The sequence below is a fragment of the Dromaius novaehollandiae genome, chromosome 8 (assembly GCF_036370855.1).
Source record: "Dromaius novaehollandiae isolate bDroNov1 chromosome 8, bDroNov1.hap1, whole genome shotgun sequence".
Taxonomy (NCBI): Eukaryota; Metazoa; Chordata; class Aves; order Casuariiformes; family Dromaiidae; genus Dromaius; species Dromaius novaehollandiae.
Window position 1 is genome coordinate 38,353,954 of NC_088105.1, and position 15,039 is coordinate 38,368,992.

The 15,039-nt window shown below is 41.7% G+C and overlaps 1 long non-coding RNA gene across 1 annotated transcript in view; it reads left to right on the forward strand.

Moving 5' to 3' along the window:
* LOC135329068 (uncharacterized) overlaps nucleotides 1–15,039 on the forward strand; it is a 177,870-nt gene that overhangs the window by 131,607 nt on the left and 31,224 nt on the right. Inside the window, exons 5-7 of the long non-coding RNA XR_010390275.1 lie at nucleotides 3,721–3,885; nucleotides 6,092–6,165; nucleotides 11,166–11,303. This is a non-coding gene — a long non-coding RNA (uncharacterized LOC135329068). The remainder of the gene's footprint in view (nucleotides 1–3,720; nucleotides 3,886–6,091; nucleotides 6,166–11,165; nucleotides 11,304–15,039) is intronic.

The window sequence follows — 15,039 nt, forward strand, 5'->3', positions numbered from 1 at the left end:
TACTTGAACTACTTCTACCTCCTGAACTCGCCAAAAAATGAAAATAGTTTTTTGGAGAGTAACTTCAGAGTTACTTGAGAGGGTTAAATGTGTCTCACCGGTGCGCTCGGTCTGACAGGCTGATGCACTTTGTCTAGATGATAGATATGAAAAACTAATATCTCAGTTTTCAGAGGGGGTTCTGAAACTTAAAATCGAAACCAGATGTGCAACAAAAAAGAGCAGTGTATATTACAAAGTGTTGTGAAATAGCCCAAGGGAGGCAAGTAAGCAAAAACAGCCCTGTTACTTAGCAACATGCAAAACAAAACAAGTAACAGCTTGGTTGGCATCTGACAGGGCAGGTTTTGCTCTTTGCAGTGGAAAAGACGACTGGAGAAAAGTTGGAGTAATTTTGGCATTTCTGGTGACCCGGAAACAACTTCCTTTTCAACAAAACGGTTACCTGACTTCTACGTTCCCCGAGACCTCCTCCCTGCAAAAGCGGAGCACTTGAGAAATACGGGTGCTCTGTTCTTGCCGTTCCTCTTCTGCCACCGTCTAACCTGGTGCATAACACGGGTCATCTTTTTTGCCTTGTTCTCCCTCTTTCTGAAGTCACTTACACCTGCCCAAAGTGGATAAAGTGAATGTAAAGGCTACCAAGCCAAAATAATTTTGAACATTTTGCACAGGTGTGAGTGACTAGATAAAGTCCAGTTCCTCACACACGGGGGAATATCCATGTGTGACTAATGGGTAGAAATGGAAAGAAATGTTCAGTAAGTAAAAATTTAGACTTCAACATACAATTAATCAGTTCCCAGAGCGTATTTCAATCAGTGTGTGGCAATAGCTCTCCTTTTTCATTTGATTTCATTTGGTCTCTTAATTAAAATAGTGCATTTTATCAACCCCCCTCAAGAAAAAAAAACCAGAGCTCAGGTCACATGATTAGATAGGTTTAAACGTCAGTCCGAAAAGCAAGCGAGTCACTGCTTACTTAAATGAAAGCTCTGATGTCCACCAGAAAGCTCTACTGACACAGCTGTGTCTATTAAGAGTGCGAAAAAGTCGTACCGCTCAGCAACACGGCTCTGCTGACAGAAGCTGTGACGGGAATGGACTTCTACCAGCAAACCGGCCCGTTTGGTCAAAGAGCTTGCTCTGCTTGGGGAACTCTTGCTGGAACAAGCTGCGGGTCCGTCGTAGCCGTTTGCCAAGACAGATCTACTGATATTTCTGTCTGAGCAAATTCTTTCTGAGAAAATCCCTTCTCGTGTGGGCAAGCCAGGGGGTGATCAGCCTGACTCCAGGACCTACAGCTTTAAGCGAAACCACAGAGTGTCCTGAGATTTGTAATCAAATTGTGAGAGGTAGCAGTTGTGACGGCGGCGGGGGTGGGTGGGTGGGATTTGGTTGGCTTTGTTTTTAGAGAGGTCAAGACTGCTAGGCAGCCAATTTTTTAGCAGAGTAATTTTCTTTTGGGAAATGCTGTTTTGGCAGAATTAGAATTTTTGGGGGAAGTTTGCCTTGATGAAGTTTTCGATGGAAACATTGATATTACTTGAGATTGAAGCAGACACTTTCATTTTGACTCCTTGTTTTAAAGTTTAGCTTCTAAAAATTACTCTAATATTATAGATTAATTATAGATATGAATGTTATGACATTAACAGCTAGAAATTCTTAATGAAGCAGTTTTGTTGCCTTCAAACTAAAAATAACTCAGAATTTCCATTCTGTGAAATATTTGATGCTTTTCTTTCTGATTTAGCAAAAAAGCAATGTCAGTGTTAGAACTTCCCATGGGATAAAAATTCCATTTTCTGGCTGCCTCTAGTAAAGCTTTTAAGTCACTACCAATCTGCCTGGATTTGAACTGGTATCTCCAAGAGAAGGCATGGTTTTATTAGTCTCTGGTGCAAAACAGGAAGGGAACGAGGTTATGTTACTGACTTCTTTCTCATTTGCTGAACCTGTGGTTTCTCTTGAGGCTTCTGCTGGTTCTGCAAGGCCTAAGGCCTCCTGCTCTCACTGGTGACGTGCACCCAGGAGGGATGCAGGTGCTAGAGGTGTGGGCGGGCTGGGTTTCTGCATCAGTAGCAGGGTCTCAAAAGGACCATCTCTGTCCTCGCTGAGCAGCAGCAGAGAGTCATGGAGAGTTACCTTTCAGTAACAAGTTCTCTCTAACCCTCTAGGGAAACAAACTGGCGTCTGTCTTTAAAAAATGGTCTATGCACAAATATCGTACTAACCCGGCGTAACTTGTGCCCTTATTTTGGTATTGCCTCATACCGCTATTGTGATTGGCATTCCTGTATGAAGAGGGGAATAATTCTAACAATAATGTGACTGGGAGAACTGCATCCACCATAAGACGTTCATTTTTCAACTATTTTTGGTATTCTTATTTGAATCCAAAAGTAAATATACCCGTAAAATGTGTAAGCGCAACCCAGGCCAAAGGCACCCAGTCAGGCAGATGCAGCTGGTGTTGCTGTGGACACTCCTTTTTTAATTGCGGAGAGAAATGAGGGCATGTTTACCATTATCAGCGCCTAAGATCCACAATGTTTAATAAATTAAATGGTTCTTTTCAAATTGCAAAGGCTTTTACATTAGACTTGTGCTGGCCAATGAAGTCCATTAGTGTCTGAATAAGTGGTAATTAGTGGTAAGAGTCACAGTCATTAGTGTATCTTAGCTCCCTGTTGGTAAATCAGCAGCCCTTGACCGAGATCTGTGGCAGGAAGGACTCCACGGGAGTATTTGGAAGTGCCTGTATCTAGTGGTCTTTTTGCAGGATTGGTATGGGGTAACCCATTTGCGGTGAGCAGTTCATTTACAAACAGGAGTAGGTGCTTCAAGAAACTGGAAACTTCAGGAGAAGGGAGTATTTTGGGGACGATGGCAAGTCTAGCAATCTGAGGTATTCCTGTCTTCTTTTCTGAGAATTAACAGTCAAGGGCAGTCTTGCAGAGACTACCTGCAATATTCTCTCGTTACATTGACACAAAGTAATTGCCATGAAGATACACGATTGTCTTAACCCTCCTTCATTATGGACATCTTTTTGCTTATTCAGGTCACACCCCCTCACTTCAAGGTAGCAAGGCTGGTGTTTCTCTCTGGCCACAGGGAAGAGTGTCTCCCCGGTCCATGGCATAATAGGGAAGAGGAGGCAAAATAGTAGGAGAGACTGCTGTTATGTGCACAAAAGAAATCGAGATCATAGCCATTAGATGAAGAGCCACGAGGGATGATCTGTGTGCTGGAGAGCCTAAAAAGTCAAGTTGGAAAGAGATGATGGAAATGTTTGAAGGGGTAATGATGTGTTCAGGACAACAGATGAGGAAAAGGGTTCCTGGTTCTGTACACTGCATTGCCTGGAGATAGGCAGTGATACTTTAGGAGGAACACAGAGGAAGACACTGCCATTACCACATGAAGAGTTGAAAAACCAATGTGTCCATTGCTGAAGTTAACTTGGGTTTAGATAACCTGTGGATTTGTTTTACCTGACTTTGCTTACTTGAGTGATTTGTACTGAGACAGACTTGTTCTGAAATCGCCACTCTATAGGTCCGTGTAAAATCTAGGGGGTTTGCAGCAGGTACGATAGACTGTGGACCACTGTGCTTGGGAAAGACGCAAAATACTTCTTGTTGATTCTCATCTTGCATTTGATAAACAACAAAATATGTTGAGCTTCTCGTGTTCTTCTCTTTGGTGTCCCAGGTGCATTGAACTCACTGTAAACCTACTGCGTGCTATCAGCCTGTTCCTGCTTGGTGTCTTCCGCATTCCCCCATCCAGCTTTCAGACGGCATTGCTTCCCGACTTAGATTTACCCTCATCTCCTTTCCTGCTCAACAGCTTCTGAAGGGTGGCACTCCTGAAATGGTGAGAGCAAGTGCAGCGTGGGGATCCCTATGTGACTTCTAAAACCATTTCACCCGCTAGGGAAGAGATGGGGATGCATTTACATAAATATTATTTTCTCCGGAGGCAGTTTTGTCTAATGGAGAATTTACACACACAATTTATATGGTGAGACTCTGCAATATTTCAGCTGTGGAAACATCTTTGTAAATCAGGCAAGGACATGCTTGAAATTATTTTGGAGAAGTTATGTTTCTTGACACTCATGTTTGAGTATTAAGAAACATGTTTGATTTTGTGCATGTTTGTGTACTCGTGTGCGCACCCTTTTAAAGTCATTATAAATCTCTGGATGTACTGCCATTTTCTGTTGTCTCGATGAGGACATTCCTATTTTTTGCCTTGGCTCTGAACCCAAAATTCATCTATTAGATAAACTATCACCCTTCAGAGACACCAGTATGCAGGAGATAGCACAAAAGCTGTTCCTCCCAGACATTGTCTTGCCGTTCCGTTCTGGAGATTTCAGTGCCTAAATCCAGTGCTGGATCCGTGGTTTTTAAGCAGATTTTTTGTTTTTATTCCTTTGCTTTTTTTTTCATTAAAGGACTGGGCCAAAAGCACAGTTTGGCACACACTAATGATTGGTTTGTTTCTCCTAAGCCACAGCAATTATGTCTTTTTATTGTGCTGGAGGCTTTCTTGCAGCTAGAAGAGGAACATGTTAAAATATAGTCATTCAAAAGTACTTTATGCTCAGCAAGCATCACATGTGACAGGGAGTGGTGGTCACAAGGCTCCGTATAGCTGTGGTATGGCTGGCAGGAGGTGGGAGCTACTGGCTTCCAGCATGAACTATCACATGGGCAATGCCAGCGGAGGAGAGCGAGAAGGGTTTCTGGCCTTCAAGCCCCCTTGCCGGTGTATCCATGCCTGTGTGATTGACATTGGATATCTTGAGACAGTTGTAGACACATGCCTCTGAAGACCATGTGTGTGAAACCAAAATATTATAATGGTGGTGATTTTTAATAAGGTGAACTGGCAGAGCTCAGAGGCATTTACATAGACAGCAGATACTTCACCAAAACAATGCATGAAAGGCTTTTAAGCACAGGTAAAAGCTAGCAGCAAAAGTATATAAAATATCTGGGACCAGCCAGGTCTCTGCTGGTTGGTGATAGGGAAGATCTTGGAAGGTAAATACTGGGCAGGGAAAACAGCCTGGGAAAGGAATTGCATTTTTCAGACTGGAAAGCTTAGATTAACCACACAGTGATCTGTTCTTTTCCATTTTGCATTTGAAATGGAGTATTTCTGTCCCAAAACCCAGTTTTCAAGGAGTGGCAATCCTACGCACTCTATTTTGCCAGTAATTATATTCACTTTATATTGATGAACTTCAGTATCTTTCTTGATACGATGCTATCATGCATACTTCCAGGAAAGATGAGCAGAGAGATAGCCAGACCTCATGACTCAGGGTAAAATTACTTAGTGGATTTAACACCCATAAATTGGTTTTGCTGCTTCTCACAGGTACCTTTCCCATCTGCGAGAACATGCACATGCAGAAGGACAGATGAAGGAACTTCTAGTCACTTTGCAGCTGTGTTTTGTCACAGGATGAAAGTGTGCAAGATACAGATCAGATACAGCTGCTGAAAAACAAATTGAAACAAAGAGTCTCACAAACAGAATGGCTGCAGCCAGAGTTCATAAAAGGGCTCTATATGCTTTCTAATGTAATAAGCCTCTATTCTGCCTGGCTAGCCCTTTGAGTAATCTTAAGAGAAAAACTGACATCTCTTTTCAGTAGGAAAGAAGGACATTTATTTTATTCCTAACGGTTTTAACAAACCTCTCCATGATGAATTATGTATTTATTATAACTGCACACTCCACAGCCGCAAATTCTTACAGTCTCTCTCCAGCTGAAAGCTCCAATAAAAGACTTCCCCAGATAAAGGCCAGAAGATTTGGGTCATGCAAAAAAGGTTTTGTACTTAGATTAATTCAGTTACTCTGATTTCTCCAGTTCTGGAGATTTCACAGACCAGATGAGTCAAGTGTATAGTAAATGCACTTATGAAATATTCACAAATAACAATTGTGGAACCATGTGCTCAGCTTCTCCTAGCTTCCTGTTTGATTCTTATTTTCTCTCTTCCCCCTATCAGCTATGGCTTTTCTTCTCTTTCAGCCTTCTTTCCTTCATATTTCACAGAATCCAGAGGTGGTGACAGCTGTCCTTCATTCAGAATAGATGTCAAAAGCAGTGAAGTTCTTTTTGGAAAAAAGGTAAAGAAGGAGCCATTACCCCCAAAGAAACAGTCATTTGCTAGTCTGAAATGCAGCTGTGTGGGCAGAGGGACTTGTTCAGTGAAGCTGTGTGCGTTTGGGAGCAGAAGCATTGAGGAGCAGCCAGAGAGGAGGCAGTCATGCAGTGAGAACTGAAAATAAGAACTGAAAATGTGGCCATGCAGGGGGGTGAGGAGAAGAGTATGTTTCTACAGAGGATAGGAGGAAAAAAAAAATCAACCTCCAGTTGATTTGGTTCTATTTTGGTCTGGGAAACAGGACTTCATAAATAAGATTACACTGGAGAAATACCTGACACTGTTCAGCAGCTAATAGAAGCATCTGAAAAGACTCTGAATATAGGCCAAGTATGTGGGTCAGTAGAGAAACTAGTATTTATATTTGGACCTGCATATGAATACAGTATAATATCCAGCTTTTGAAAATAGAGAAATTGCAGAAAAGTTATAAATGGTAAAGGCTTTGTCAGGTAATGTTGTTAGAACTGCAACTTTATATTCATCTCTCACAATTCAGTGGGCACCTTCATTAAGGTTCCCATTTCGTAAAGTTATCTTTAATCTGATGAGTACAAGAGAACTGCCCACTTATTAAAAACTTTGCTGAATGATGCCATAAAACTGAAAATTGAAATTACCATACACTGAAAGTGAATTTTGCCATGGATATTTAAGTATTTCTATTGACTTTCATATTCTAAGAATTATTTCTATTTAATTGTTTTGTTTGTCAAATCCATTTCTGTCTTGGGAAACTTCCCATTTCCAAGTTGGAGGATCTCAGGGATTTTCACTCATACTGACTGTGCATGCTGCAAGCAAGCTGCATACACATGCAAAACCAGGCTCTTGAGAAGCGTGATAGTTCCCTGCCCACAAAACACTGATTGTAAATTATTCTTGCCTTGTAAAGAACATCTGTTACAGAATTTAGGATGTGATATGTCCCTTCTTATAAAAAGAGGAAGGGAAAAAGTTTGCAGGAATCACTAATGCCATGGGAATGGGTGTTCATTATAGTTTCTCCTCAAGTATAAGCCCTTCAGGAGTCCTAGGGCCAAATTTTGTTTTGGAGCATGCCCCTGGTATCAATGGGAGCTTTATGCTGGTGGGGTGGGAGACTTTGATTTCTACCAGAACTATGAGGTCTTATTCCTTATTACAGAAGTGCATCACGTTCCATTCTCCATTACAGCCATTGATACAGGACAAAGGATGTTACTTACAGCCAAGCTGGGCCTTTATGTATTTTCTCTAAGTTCTTTTATGATCCAAATCTATATGTAAACAGCCAACATGTAATTCTGCACTCAGAGAAAATGATGTTTTTCCATAAATGCAATTTGGACAGTAATTGGAGTTAGTAAAGCTTTGAAGGTGCAGCTGGAGGGAGAAGCAGAGTGCCATGTAGAAGGGTGTAGTTTTATAAAAGAAAGCCTTTCCAGACGACACAAGGGGCCAGGAAGGGGAGAAACTGGACATGAAACCTTCCAAGCAGGACCAAAGTGCAGGTTTCCTGCAGTCTTCGAGAGTTTGCATTACACTGGTCGTTGGAAATAGTGCTCTGTTTAGTAAGATGATGGGCCAAATTTTGCCTCCTGACTAACATCTCTGTTGTTGAGCTTGTATGTAGCAAACCTATTTAGTTTTGGTCTTATGCATGAAAAGGAGGAATGAAAGCAGAATTAAATTGTATTTATATTTAGATATTAGCTCTCTCTTAGAGCCTGGAAGGTCTGTAAATGAACCCTTACTGGGAAGTTAGAACAAGTGGAGAAAATTACGTGCAACAGAGGTCAAGTCACCAGAACAAGAGGACATGGTGAGAGCAAGGTGCCTGTCAGAAACCCCTGGTTTGTTCCTGATCACGGTGCACGCCGTCTTTCATCCTGCCTGAAAGAAGTGGAAAAAATTTCATAATCCTTTGTCATGGGGTTGGCTATGCTACAGGTCATGTGAACAAAACCATTTGGTCAAGTAGCTTAAATTGAGGAGTCCTGGAAAGCTGTTGAAATCTCACGGCCTTTCCTTCCTCAATGGGGAAAAGTGCTGCATCCAAACCAAACATGGATGGCTGCTTCTCCACTTAATCCTGAGTCCTGACCAAGACCTACCAAATTGTTCTCAATAGCATCTTTTGTGTCTGAAAGATTATGCTGCTTTCGCTGCAGTTTCTTTTACAACGCGGTAGGCCAGGATGAGCTGAGGAGGTATCTGTCACTCAGTATGAAAATTTTAAATTATTGTAGTTTGTCAAATCCTTTGAAAGCAGCATTAATATTATTTGGTGTTTTGGCCATTTGGCGGAGTCCCTCACTGCTAGTGTTGTTGTTGGTGTGTCACTGTCAGTATTTTGCACTGAACTATCTAACAGCTGTCTTGGCTTCCTTCCCCACTAAAACAACTGCTGCTTCACAAAGAACACAGATAATTTTGTCTTCCTTGATATTAACAGATCAAGAGAGGCCTTTGCCAATACAAACTCATCTTTTATTTTTACAGTCTGAGTGAGACCCTTGGTAGAATTTGTTGTTCTCTTTTATTCCGTACTTGGAGGCCGGTTGACATCTCATCTTTTCATTTTAACTGGTGCTGAGTGGGTGGGACATTTAGAAAGGGGATATAAAGTCTCACAAAAGAATCAAAGTCAAAAGGAAGCTGAAGGCAAAACAAAAAGCCCTGCACAAGGCACCAAAATGAAAGGGCTTGTTTAAAAGCAGCAGAACAGTAACAGCACAGTCTTCGTCTAGCTTTTGAAAGGCACCAAGATGGGAGATGCAGCACTTCAGAGTAACGTCCATCTCATTCCATGTCCACAAGTTCCAAGCTTAACGGGTGGGAAGGAGAATGGTTTCTGGGAACCTGGGAAAATGCTGCCCTTCCTGCTTTAAAAGCACAGTCCTGGACAAAGGTCTGCAGTGTCCGGAGAGGACCTTTTTTCTTCTGGTCCGTGAAGTCTCTCTCTGTGGTGCTGGAGGTGGTCACCACAGAGGTGTTCATGATGCAGTCTGTGGAGTGGGATAATGGAGCATTAACAGTGTCTCTCAGCATGACTAAAATGCAGAATCTGCTACGGTGGATGGGCACTGGGCCTGTAAATGAGCTTCTGGGCCAACTACAGTCAGTGGCAGAAATCCTGCTCTGTTTAGGGGTTTAATACTCGGTGGGAGTCCAGGACTGGTACAAGGGCACCTGCAATGCAAATGCAGGTGGCGGGAGGTTGGGTGTACCCCTTCTGAAACAGGGAGGACAGAGTCCTTTCTGCTATGAAAAGGCATACTTTTGTGATCTTTAATAAGTAATACTAGGTCCAGTTTTTAGTAGTACATTAATTAGTTTTGGATAAAAATAAGACCATTTCTATTTGCAAATAGTGGTCTTTTTAAAGAGAAAGATTTTAGACTCACATGAAATTTTGCCATGTTAAATAGGGACAGTATTTGTTTGTAATGGCATTAAAGCAAAACTCCTGTCAAATGCCTACTGTTGAAGGGCTCATCTGCCAGAATGCCTGAGGGACTTTTAGGTGGTGAATCTCCCAGTGATTCAGAGATGTCCTAGGCTCTCTGAAAAATCTGCTAAACGCTAAGAAGACATAGCTCGTGATAGCTGTATGCTATCCGTTTCTACCAGCTTGGTCTTTAAAATACCGTAAGTTATATGTTGCTAAACTATTGGGCAGAACTAATGTCCATTCCAGAGTCTTCTCAGGTCTTCGTGCTGTATCCCAATCATCTCAACCGTCACAAAGCAAGCTGCCACTGTTTTGTTTCCCCTTTTCTTGTGGAGTTATCCATCTAAAAACATGTTGCTCTTTCCAGATTTGTTTAGAAAAGTTCTCCAATATTGTACCTGCACATAAAAGATCAGGATCTCTTTGTTACTTGAATTGATTGAACATAAACATAGCTTTCAGTACTCCTTTTGCTTTATAGCAGAGTTTTAATGGAATTTTTTGCAAACAGGATAGCTTGGGGGGGTAGTAGCAGAAGAAAGAGTTTTTTGATACCAGGCATGAAATCCTGAGTTTCAAGTCAGTAGGAGAAGAATTTCACTCAGTCTGATTCAAAGGTACAATTCCAAATTCAGGGCTTGGCCCTGCAAGCATATGTGTGCCTGCTTAATAGCCACTGGCCTGTTTAACTGCGTAAGGTTACATCTTAGCAGAGTTGATCAGAAAGTATTATTTGCAAATTATCTTCTTGGAGTCATGATGGAAGAAAAGTAGTGCAGCAGCGTGGGGGATATCTGCTAGTTTCGGAGCTGCTGTGTGGGTAAACAGTAGTACATTTTCACTCCCTTACTCCCACGTTGATAATGAGCTGAACACGTACTATGAGTAATTTGTTTTTTAAGAATTCAAATGACCCCAGAGCGGAGCATCTGTACCACAGTTAATGCGTTGTTGAAGAAAATGAAGGATCACTTTTGAATTTGGGGTGGGGGGCTGGTTGCATCTGTATAAAATGTAATAAGATGAAATTATCTGGGGAAAGGATCATATGTGAAAAATGTAAGAGGTTATTTTTAAGGGACTACCAGAGGGCACCTGGACAGTGTAGTGTAATATAAAAATCCATATAAACTGCAATAGAAAGAAATCTATCCCTCTTCCCTTACCCCATTATTTGGGAAGCAATTCACATGTATTTAATAGCTTAGGAAACCCGGAGGACTTTATGTTTCACAAATTATTATAAATGTCTCTCTACAAACAAAAAAGCCACCTGTTAAACTGGAGGACTATTCAGTGAGATGCTTTCTGTTATGTTTGAGATGTACCTTTACCTATTTTAATGATAGCAGATTGCTGTACTTGTCAGTCACTTTGCCTTTCTGTGTTACCAAGATGTGTGCGTAACTGCAAGGGAGAGATGGCTGAGACTGTGTAAAAGAGAAGGCAATCAGTTTCTTAGTTACCTGTGATTTCCCTGGTATCATTCTCCCCTTACGCTTGTATACTGCTTTCCTTTATTCTAGCTTTTTCCTTCTCTAGAACGTTTATTTGAGTCACAGTCTTCCACTTGCCCAAATTCCACATCTGCCTCTAAAGAAGCCTGCCCAGTCCTGTGTATTATGTACCAGACAGCCATTCTGATCATTGAGTCAAATATGTAGGTAAGTTGTTTTCTTTAACATCTGGTGTTATTTTTATATGCCAGGGAAGATGCCAGCCTATCGGAAAAATATTTATTTAATAACTAGTGGTAGGTAGCAAATAAATATCATATAGATTGGATAATGTAACCTGTGGAAAGAGTAGTATATGATCTTGGTATGGTGGTCATCATCAAAAAGTCACCCTCTGCCTGCTGATACCACACAAAGCTTTGGTGGAGTTGGTTTTCCTCCATTTAGAAAAGAAAGCTTTTGTGATAGCTTGTGTACCACACATTACGACTCTTTTATATCTTGACTGTACTTCAATTAAAAGCAGAATATCTTCATGTTCTAATTCCTTCTTGAAATACATTGGTTGTGGTTTGTTAAATAGGTGTTTTGCAGTGAGGTCAGGGTTCTCTATGACATTTGTATGATACCAAATGCCTGAGGCTTCTCCAAAGACTGTGTCAAATGGAAAAATTTGTGAGACTGCTCTTCCATCTCTCCTGTTTGTGCTGTGTCTAGTCATAACCTAGCTGGCCAGTTGGCCTCCAGGCAGAGAAGCTTAATAAAAGGGGAGGACCACCTCCCACACAAGCTCTATCCTGAAGTACAGGTGCAATGAGGTCCTGCCACTTGGCTGTGTGAAGCTGGAGCCTGTATGCCAGCATAGCTCTGAAAGATAATTTAGGCCTGGTCAAGATGTTTCCATTTCAGCATTTCGTCCCACAAGAACAAAAAACCATGCATAAGGGGCAGTACTGTCCCATCCTCCTGCACTACAGGTCTCTATCAGGCTTGACTCGTGAACAAAATGGAGCTATAGACAGGATCTGGGAAGGAGAGATGGAAGAAAAAGAGAGCTAATGTTCATAAGCCTGTCGCCCCTTTCCTAACCACCATAAATCCTGACCACAGCGTGCTCACTCCTGTGCCAGGTTAACCCTCCTGAGGGTGGGTTATGTGAGCAGAGGTCTTGTGGGTGAACAGGACCTTCCCACCATTTGTCATTTCTCCCAGCCTTCCTCATGCAAATGTGAAAAGTCCAGCTTAAATCACCAACTACTTATTGACACTCTCTTTAAGTGCTAAAATTTAACTTTTTTCTGATACAACTCAGTGTACTGAATTAGATATTGTCCTTGTCAAAGCTTTTGCTTGGCTTTATGGTTCCTTTATAAACCCCATTCCCAGTTTATAGAGGAAGCACTAGCATGATCTCTGCCATGGTGGTCTGACTGAAGCACAGAAGATGTAACTTTGGATAAGTGTCACTTGAATAGTGTTGTACCTAACCATCTTTTAGTACCTAGGCTTGCACTGGTGTATAATAATTTGGTTTTGTTCCTTACATCAAATGCTTAGGTTTGACCTTTCCAAACTGTATACATAAAATACAAATATTGAGCCTCTTCAGAGCTTAGAAAAAGAGGGAGAGCACAAAATGATAACAATTATTTCATCTAGAAATTGGAATAAGTAATATAATCATCACTCTTAGATAAATATTAAGGTGATACCATAAGATATGTTTGACTACACTTGATAGCAAGTACTCGGATCCTGGAGAGTAACTTTTTTTTACACCTTTCAGGAGTATAAATTCATCCCCAAACCAGTAAGCTCCCGTACCACTTAAACAGGCATTTTCAAAAATTCTCTTGCAAATCTCAGGTTAGACACATTGACTCATATGAGACGTTAATGGTTGGGTGGTTTGAAATAAGATCAAGAGCTCTTAAGACAAGTTAATGAAATACAGTGAAACCTCTTTATTCCAAAACTCACTAATCCAAATGACTTGGCCAGCTGAACAGTAACCTGTTACCTCTGCTACTCCTGCTGCCATGGCTACATGTTGTCTTAAGTCAAAACTTTGGCTTTAAAAGAAGGCAGCATTCTGGTATGTCTGACTACATACTAATACTAGCAAACACAACCTTGAAATAGCATCGATGTTCATTAATCTGGATACTGTTCCAGTCCAAAAATGCTCAGATTACTGACGTTCCACTGCAATTTTCTTCCCCACACCACTATCAATAGCAGTCTTAATACCAGCCTTCAAATATACCAATTGCCTCAAAGTGTCTTTAGGCAAATAAATAATTCTCTGGTGCAAGATGAGGGAAAGGAGTTTGGTTTCTGAGTAGGTTAACCTGGACATTTTCCAGTCAGCAGATACGTATATGAACTCATTTAGCTGTTTACAGATTTTCTGTTGCAGGAGTTTGGTAATGCATTTTATGGCTATAGGTGGAAACTTAGGGCAAAAACAGCACTCTGGGCTGTTCTTCAGCTGGTGAAGTCATCGTAGCTCAGCCATAGCCAAGAGAGCTCTTCTGGTTGACACCAGCTACTGCTTTGAGAAGCCTGTCAGCTGTTTTTCACCTTTGAGCACAGCTTCACCTGTAAAGTAGGGTTCATGATTTCGTATATCCTATTTGATACCTACAAAGTAATTCTAGACACCCAAACATGAAAAGTTAATTTAGGATTTTAAGAACTATTATTTTTTCCTAATGCTCTGTGAGCACCAGCTACATAAATAGAGCCAGAACACAGTTAGTAAATTTAGAAGGGGCAGGCGGAGGGAAATCTGTTGTGTCTGGGTGAGCTGTGGAGGGGATTGTCTGACGTCCTGGCTTCTCCCTCGCACTGGATTGCTGGGGACGATGACAGATCTGTGCACCTGTGTGTTTCATTGCTCCTTCAGAAGCAGAACGTGTTCGCTGCTGTCACCCGTCACCTCTCCTGCTGACATCTAACTAGCTCAGGCTTGGTTAGAAGGGATGCAATTTTTCATTGCTTGCCCAAGTTTCTCTTGGAAAAAAAAGTAGACCTGGTAGTAAAGGGGTAATATAACTTGCTAATCTCACTCTGTGAAAGTATGTAGTAACTGGAACTTGTCCTTGTCTATTGTTTCCTCCCCACAGTATACAAAAATGATGATGTGCTTCCTTTTGAGCAAGTGCCTCTTTCTGATCCCTATAGCTTGCTGCTTATTTTTCTGCATTGGCTTTGGAGTCTTGCATCCCTAAACGGAGCATCATAGACAGTCATGAGTCACTGCGCAGGAACGAAATGTCAAAGTTGAAATAAAGTTTACTGCCACAGTTGGTGTGAACAGTGTGACTGGTGGTGTGTCATTCTCATAGCATGGATGTCTGGGCAGGGAAGAGCTAGGTTGCTCCCCTCTTAGACGAGAGCATAATTCGGCAGAGGTGTCACTGAAAGCAGGGCAGATTCTTTCTTCACGATCTTTAAAACTTTCACAGTTGGGCGATTCAAGAGACTCTTGCACTTGAAAACAAATGTGGTGAATTAAAAGGATGTTTAGGGCAAAGTGCCCTCGGCATTAAGAGAGCCGAATTCTGCGCTCCGGCATAGCTCTGCAGACATGCTCTCACCCCGGCGCTATGGCTGGTTTCCTGGCACGGCTGTGCTGGGTAACTGAGGAGGTTTTGTGGTGTCCAGGCTTGGGGTACCAGAGAAGGCAGGGCTCTGGTAGGCTTTCTCCTGAGGTCTCACACTGAAACAGTATGTGAAAATTGTCCTTACCTGACCTTGTCTTTGACAGAAATCTCTACAGCACTTAATGCGGAGAGCTAAAGGACCGTGCTAGCAAACTCTGCCCTGCTCCCGTGTTAGGAAGTAATAGTTGTTCAAGACACTTGCGTTGGCTCATTTCCTGTCCTAATGTCACCTCCGCCATCCCAGCTCCCCCTCTCCCAACTCATAGTGTTGAAAA